Below are 8,210 nucleotides of genomic sequence, written 5' to 3'. Positions count from 1 at the left end.
AGGGAGCTGGACCTAATGATCTTGTAAGGTCCCTTCCAGCCCCTAACAACTATGAGCAATCACCTCTATATACACAGCAAACATACACAAATCAGGAAAAATATATATATTTTAAAATTAAATTGAATTATGTTATTGTGGATATTCGATTTTTAGTATATTATTTGTTTTTCTCTCTAGTTCTAAGGTGGCAATCCCCCTTCCCAAAAGGTGTACTTCTGGGGCAAAGGGAGGGACCTCCAGTAGCAAAGGTCAGAAGTTAGGGGGCAGGACTTCCAGCCCCAAGATAGCAATCAGGGGCAGGGCAGCTGCCAAGGGGCAGGACTACCCTTGTGGCTCTCGACAGCTCACCAAAACTCATTAAGTGGCTCTCCAGCTGAAATAATTGCCCACCCCTGCTGTAGTACATGAAGTCCAAAATAAGTTTTTGAAAGCAAATGGGGTTTCAGTTCATTCCATATTTGTATCTTTAGCACTTCTTTCTCCTCACATTGGCCACAGACAAGCCTAACATTTGTGCTGGGAAAAAAACCTTTCTTCTACCACAAAAAGAGAGCACAAAGAACATGTACAAAGACATTATTTCTGTGCTGCTTGTAGCAGGGCACTAAGGTGCCTGCTACTGACAACAGTAAAATGGGCTCAGCTGCCAGTCAACAGGGCAACACAGGTGCGGGTTGCCAAGACAACCAGTCTGGTCACCTGACCAGAAGGGGGCAGGGCCTGGCCTATATAAACAGTGAGGCTGAGGCCAGAGTTAGTTCCCCGCTGGCTGCCTAAGGAGCGGGAGCTCTGCTGGAGCAAGCAGGGCGGACATAGTAAGGAAGCCGGATGGCTTGAGCAGAGTTGGCATGATGATACGGGGTGGAGAAAACCCTAACAGAGATATGGACAAAGGATAGCCAGGTTGGCTTAGGATGTGTTACAGCCAAGGGGCTCTGTGTTTTCTGTTTTGGTTATTGTTACACCGGAGGACTAGGTGAGGCTGTAGGGGTTGGAGGAGGCCTCAAGGGAGCTCCCCAGTAGAAGGGGGGGGGGGTTCCTAGCACTGGAGAGGGCACTGCGTTTTGGGGTGTCCCGACCCCAGCCCCAGTGTGGGCGATTATCGGGAGGAGCCCAGTGTGGGTGCAGGCGAAAGGACCCAGTGGGGCGTACAACCTGAGAAGGTGGGTCTGGGGGCCAGGTAAGGCCAAGGCCACCTGAGCCCCAATTGGGAGAAGCCCCAGTGGGGCGCAAGACCCAGAGAAGGGGGTCTGGGGCCAGGTAAAGCTGAGGCCGCCTGAGCCCCGATTTGCGGGAAGCACATTGAGAAGCCCCGGGAGGGGGCGAGCACACCAAGAGGCCCCAGGAAGGGGGTGAGAAAGAGAGCGGAGAGAAGCCCTGAGAAGGCGAGAGAAGGGAGACAGACCCTGGTGAGGGCTGTGAGGGCTGCGAGGCCCGGTGCAGGGTGACGGTACAGAGGCCAGGGCCCCGGTGCAGGGTGACGGTACAGAGGCCAGGGCCCCGGTGCAGCAAGGCATGCAGCCCAAAGGTCGGAGTGCACCGGGCGATTAGTCCGAGCCCTGGTACATCCAGGCCGTGCCAAAGAGGATAGAAAGGCAGCCTCCCTTGAACATATTAACATCAAAGACATGGCAGGCGAGATAAAGAGGATGCATTTAGACCCGATTTGGCATGGTAGCGAGGGGCGCTACAGGAGGTCACGGCACCCCCTAAAGGCGTCCTGCCACACTGCTCTTCTTGAGGAGTTGAGTTGTTGCTGCAGCACACAGTTTTCACAGTTCTGGGTCACCCTGGACTGTGGAAGGCACAGCAAGCATTTCCCTGAGACCATCAAGGATCCAGGGCAGCAGTCAGGATGGACAGCTCATCACCGGTTTGCCCACAGAGGTGATGGGGCAGCTTCAGGCTGGAATGCCTATGTACTCCCTCTTTTGCAAGGATTTCCAACACTTCAGATTTCCCCAAAAATTGCAGCACTGGAAATGATTACCTGTCCATATCCACTGTCCCCTGCATCATACCACAGCACGCTAGCTGCAACTTCAAAATTTTACTTTGATGCCTTTGTTTATATGAATATTATTCACTCTTAGTTTTTCTATCTCTTACCATCTTTGATTAAAACAAAGAGTTCAGCCTATGAAAGAATAACCTCTTTTCATATAGACACAGCAGAGCTTGAATCCAATATTCTGCTTTCCCTGCATGGGACTTCAGTTCACACACGAAAGGCAGAGCAGATGGAATCTGCCACACAGATCTGAGAAAATGCTGTTAGTTTATTACAGCTGAATGCCAGCTTTGCTACAGTTAAAATGCCCCCCGCCCCTTTCTGGGTTAAAGAAAGTTCTAGCAGTATATGACTGACTATGCTGCCTTTGTGTGAGCCAGAGCACAAGCCCTACCCACTTGTACCTACCATGTATGTACCACAGGAAGGACAGAGGACCCCAGCACTGTACTCAGGTGCTCTCTGAGGGTTTGAGCTCCTTTCCAGGGAAAGCCCTTCTCTTCTTTGCAAGGAGCAGAGAATAAGCATGCTTGGAGCCTCTGTCAAGCATGCAGTACTGCAAGTAGGTGAGGATGCCTGATGTTCATCACAGGTTCAGAAGCACTGACACGGAGGAAGGAGGATGATGAGACCCTTTGGCATGAACAGGGCAGCTCACATGTCTCAAGCTGTCTCTCTCTCAGAACACTGCATTGATACCAATAGCTGACTTCTTCACCCCTGTCCAAGCTTCCTGTTCTACAGTTGGATGAGTACAGATGACCCAGATCCAACACTGGGATTTTGTATCTCCACTCTTTTGCCCTGCTCCTTCCTTTAGTTGGCACAGACCTACCACCTTCCCATGTCTGCTCTCAACTTACTAGGACATGGAACACATGCAGGAGGGCTGAGCTGGTCTGTGTCTGGGTGAGAGTGGTGGTGTGGGGGGAGGTCCGATTGTGATTATTATGGATACTTAGCAAGTACTAAATAACTGTGCAATAACCACCAGTACTGCACAGTCCCGACACTGCACAGGTCATTTCCAATGAGCTACAGTGCCGTACTAGTGGCATCCTAGTTCACGCCTGCTATAGCAACATAGCATCTCGTGCAGACGCACCTACAGCATAGCAACTCTGAGTTTGCTGTTACCATGTATGGTAATTCTGGTGATTAGACACAGCAGCAGCAACTTTGTCTGAAATCACAAAGGAAGTCTGTCAAGAACAGTGAACTGACCCAGATGACCCAAGTCACAGATCCTAATTGCTGGACAATCCTTCCCTAAGCATCCCTCCTATTCCTGCTCTACTCTTCCTTAAACAGGAACAAAAATAATAGCCCCAAAACATTCTTAATGACATTATGCCAGTCCCTGTATCATCCCACTGTCTGCGCAACCTTCAGCTTCCCTGCTAATGTATGTATTGGACATGCAGAAAACAGGAAGGAGATAGAGAGATTCACCTGAGTTGGTGTCTTTTGTGGTCAGGCTAATCAGTACCAAAAGAGACACCTGGGACTGTGCTAAATGAGGGATACTGGATCCCTCAACTTATACATACCTGAAGCTCTTACTTTTTACCACGCATACAGGGACAAAGTCCTACCCAGATCCTCTATCACAGATCTCCATTCAGCTAAGTGCTTCTAAAACAGTTACATCAAACTTCCGGAAGTTCAGAGTTTTAACTCAAAAGCTGTGGAACTCCTTACCTCAATATCAATAAAGGTATTTCTGGTCAGTGAACATACCAACTACACTTTGAAAACTAGCACAGGCTCCCTACCCCCTGCTTTAAAAAGACACATCTATCACTATGTTATTGCTCTTTAGTATTTGCGAGATATTGCTCAGCACCTCTTGGATCTGGCTGAACTTTTCCCTTTGGCATATCTCTGATGCCCCCACTTGCTGTCTTTGGAATGAATGGAATTTAGGGATGTGCTGATCTCTGCTCATCAAAAATTTGGAGTGCAGACCCAATGGCCTGAAAGCCATAGGACTGAATGATGTCTATGGTCGCAGTAACACCAGGATTCCTCAAAGTTCTCAGAATTCGGCTCACTAGGAGGACATTTAGTTTCCCTGGTGTGGACCAACTACTGGTGCTTGACACAACACGAACGCTGATCCATTGCCCAGCAATGGCAAAACACGTTAAGGTGCATATTGTCGATAACTGCCCTCTAAGTTCAGTGGTGGAGTACAGGCCGTGCTCATGGGCACTGAAGATGCTATTGCATGGCTTGGTGATTACACACATGCTGACTGACTGCTCAAAGCCATTCCTCCATTTTAGAGTTTATTCATTCCTTTTCTTTCCTCCTTTTCTTGTACTCTTCTACAATTCCTCCCTTGCTGTTCTGTCCTCTGTATTCTTCCCCAACTGCTCCGATTCCTTCCATTTAAAATTAACATGTCAATAAACTAACCTATTTACAGCAAAAATAACTTGGATTTTCCCAAGCCACTTATCACAGAACTTCTCAGGCAACGAATATCTTGGCTATATAAGTTCTTAGCAATATTTTCATAGGGTACTATGCATCTTTCATTTAGAGCAATGGGATCTCACGTTGAAGATTTGCTACTACAGTAAGTTACTCAGCCTGCCTTGGGTTTTGATTGATTAATATTTATAAATAGTTGGGGGAAACTGTACAGGATGCTTTCATATGGAAGACTGAATATGTTTCAGGGAGAACCTCCCCCCTCATGAACTGCTTCAGTGATCTCAAATTACTATGTGAAGTACACAACAATTAAATGCTCCAATAACTGCTTTAATGTGGACATGGAAAGAAAAGCTTTCGAAGAAAGTAGATTTATTGAACCAATTAAAAATATATAAGTTGTAGTTAGTATAATGCCTCCAAGGTCCTCACTGAAAAAAACTGTGTAAGGAATACTGCCACAATAGGGTCCACATACGTACAAATTGAGGCAACTAGAAGATGCTCTTCAAAACAATAACAAAAGAAACACAAAATGGAAGTACAGAAGTCTTAGTTTTGTAATAGGAAGCAATTCAAAAGATGTCTTAAGGGTGATTCAGAGACACGCATCTCAAGACTTTAAAGGAAATCATGTTCAGTCAGAAAAAAAAAAAATCAACATGGAGCCGATTCAGAGGCAGAGACTTTTTTTATTTGGGCGTTAACTATCTCACTCCTGAACAGTGTTCCCTCTAAGCTGTGTGGTGTGCGCAGCCATGCAGGAGCAGGCAGGAATTAACACCTGCATTCAAGTAAAGTGTAAGGCAAGTTATATATAATGCCAGAACAGCTGAAGAACTGGCTGTGCCCAAGCAAGCACCTCCATTTGTATCACAAGGGAGATTTCAGTCCTTTGTCACTGAATAATGGCATGCTGATGAGAGTTAAAGTTCTTTCCTCTAGGTGGGATAAGGTAACACAAAAGGGTACACTTGTATACAGATTCAAGCCAGGGGAAGACAGTGGATAAAACAGGGAACTGAAGCTCCTTCAAGCTATGTTGTAATGGCTAATCACAGCAAAGGAAACCTGACATTTGTACAGCTAAGAAATTCTGTTTCACATAAGGGATCTACATTGCAAAACATCTGAAATCCAATTATTCTAAGTTCTTGTTCAGCAAGTAATAGTGATAAATAGTACATTAAAATGAACAGCTACCTGAATAAAGTACAGCATAATCATAAGATACGCCCCCCCATATTAAAGTATTGAGATAAAATTGAAGTCTGATCTACTTTTTAAACATTCTTGTAACCTAAATTCTCATCTGCAGCAGGTTGTATTTGTCTATGCCTTTAGAGAAATTAAAAAACTTGAAAAATAATACTTTATTATTTCTAGGCCAGCACACCACTTGAAAGTTAGGAGGTCACATTTAGTTAACTAACCCCCCCCAACCAAAACCCAACCTAATATTGAACAGATTACTGTACAGATGATCTTGCACTGACTCTAAATGAAGAGAGACTTTTGTCCATACAAAGAGTATCCAAAAGCTTTGCACTCTTGGAGCAATTCAAGAATGCAGAAATACAAATCTAAGTTCAGATGCACTATAATGTTAGCAACATTCAGCAGCTTTCATAGATTTTTATTCATGACGTATGATTCGATACAATGGTGATACAAAAGTTGAGAATGTAATCACCTAACCATGGAGGGGAGGGGGATCAAAGTCCTTATACACACTCTCAAAGTCTCTGACTGAAGTTATGCAGAATCACTAAGTCATGTACAAATGTTCAGTTTCTACCAGGAGAATTGCTGTTCTCCCAGTAGAAACCCAAAGAATGGAGACATTCAAGCTTTGTTTTCTAGAACAACGGCCACCCCTAGAGAAAAATAACCTCGAACCAACCAAGGTTAAATTGCTCCCAGGAGAGTTTCTGAATGTCTTCACACTTTCACCCTTTGCATAGCTCCTATTAGCTACCAGGGGGCATGGAGCCAAAGAACTACTGGGACCAGGGTCCCTGTTCTGGAGAAGGCATGGGGGGCAGCTGTTCCTGCCCCATCCCAGAGACCAAGGGAAGGGAAAGAGAAGCTGTTAGTTGTTCCTTGCTTGCTTCTTACTCTGTAGTTTGCAGTGTAAGAAATGGCTAGAGACTTTGCCATGTAGCTCCTTCTACTCCACTCCCAGGCATGGGAGCCATGTACAGGGAGCACTACGCCATGCCTACTTCCTCTTGCCTCACCACTGCTCAGCTGAGTGGCAGGACTGGTGACTGAAAAGCAACATAGGCAGAAGCTGGTTTTGCAAGCTTCTTAGCTATGCTGGCTTCCCCTCATTTTCCCCTTGTTGCTTAGGTGGGTGGTGGGGATGGTGATTTAAAAGCCAGAGGAAGCCAGGAGCCAGGTTTGGGGAAAGCCTCTGCATGCCTGTCTTCTAGCCTCTCCAGCTTCCCCGTCCTGCCCCCACTGCCCAGTTGACCTGGAGCAGTACAGAGCAAGGCAGGCTGCTCTGCATCCACAGTGAAAAGCCTCCTACTCATCCTGCTCTGCTCTGCTATCGGTTCTCCCAGAGTTCTCTCTGCTCCAAGTCTTACTTTTAAGCCACTGGAGCAGTGTGGGGTGAGGCAAGCTGCCTGGGCCCCTTCAGAAGGGCTCCTGAAACTACTTCCTGTCTTGGCAATCTTCCAGGGCACACCAGAGGAGCGCAAGGAGTGGGGCTAGTCTTCTGCAGGGAAGAATTAGGAGGCCTCCCATGAGAGAATGACCATCCAGCTGATCAGTTGGGTGGGGAGGGTGGGGAAATTATTCCAGGGTAGAAACCCTCCCTGGTTCTCCGTGGCAGCTACAGGTGGTCAGCTGAGCTCCCCCAAGGGTAGTGGTGGCCTTCTAGTGCCCCCTGGCTCAAGAACTTGCCTCTGATGCTGTCCAACCATAGGGCAGGAGGATGTCTGTACCCAGGTTATATTTCTAACAGAAGACATATCTTCTGGTGGAAATGATTGTTGGTATGCAGCCAGTGTTTTGAAAACAGGCACATAAGAACACCACAGCTATTGCATAGCCCTGTGATGACAGGTAATGGCCATTTTGCCATGTACTACGACCGGCTACTTTGAATGCGAAGTGACCGGACAACTTTTGTTATGAGTGACTGCTTTGATATAGTCTAGAACCCAGTAAAGAACATAAGTGGAGGTTAAAAAGACTGTTTGTGTGCAAGACAGATTCTAATCCAACAGACAAAATGAAGCTTGTGCTTTTAAGGCATTGGTTTATTGATTAGAGCACAGCTAGAATAAGTCAATCATTGGAGTACAAATTGTATGGGCTATCTTATTAGCTGGATTTATAGTTAATATAATATCAGATGACCATGTTAGGAGGTAGAACTTGGTGTCTGAAAAATTAAAGAAAAAGCATTCCTCCTTTATATCCAGACTTCTTTGAAAGTGTAAGTTGTGTTTCCTACAGCAATGCTAAAACAGTCCTTTTGTATTTTTAAAGTAGTTTGTGTTACTCCCTAGGTATGCTTGAAATTCTTTGGGAGAACTTGCTTCCAAAAAAAATGTATATTATCGTTTCTAAATATTCCCTGTTTGAGCCAAAGTGCTTGACTACTTCCTATATTTACAGTACAGAAGCAGTTCAACAAACCCCTTAATGCAATTGGTGTGGCTGGTAAGTTACATCTCTGCCATTTTATATTTGTTCTTTTAAATGTTCATTCCTACAGGGTATAAAATGTTACATTTATTGC

The sequence above is a fragment of the Crocodylus porosus genome, unplaced genomic scaffold (assembly GCF_001723895.1).
Source record: "Crocodylus porosus isolate Cpor-Errol unplaced genomic scaffold, CroPor_comp1, whole genome shotgun sequence".
Taxonomy (NCBI): Eukaryota; Metazoa; Chordata; order Crocodylia; family Crocodylidae; genus Crocodylus; species Crocodylus porosus.
This window is presented reverse-complemented; position numbering follows the sequence as displayed.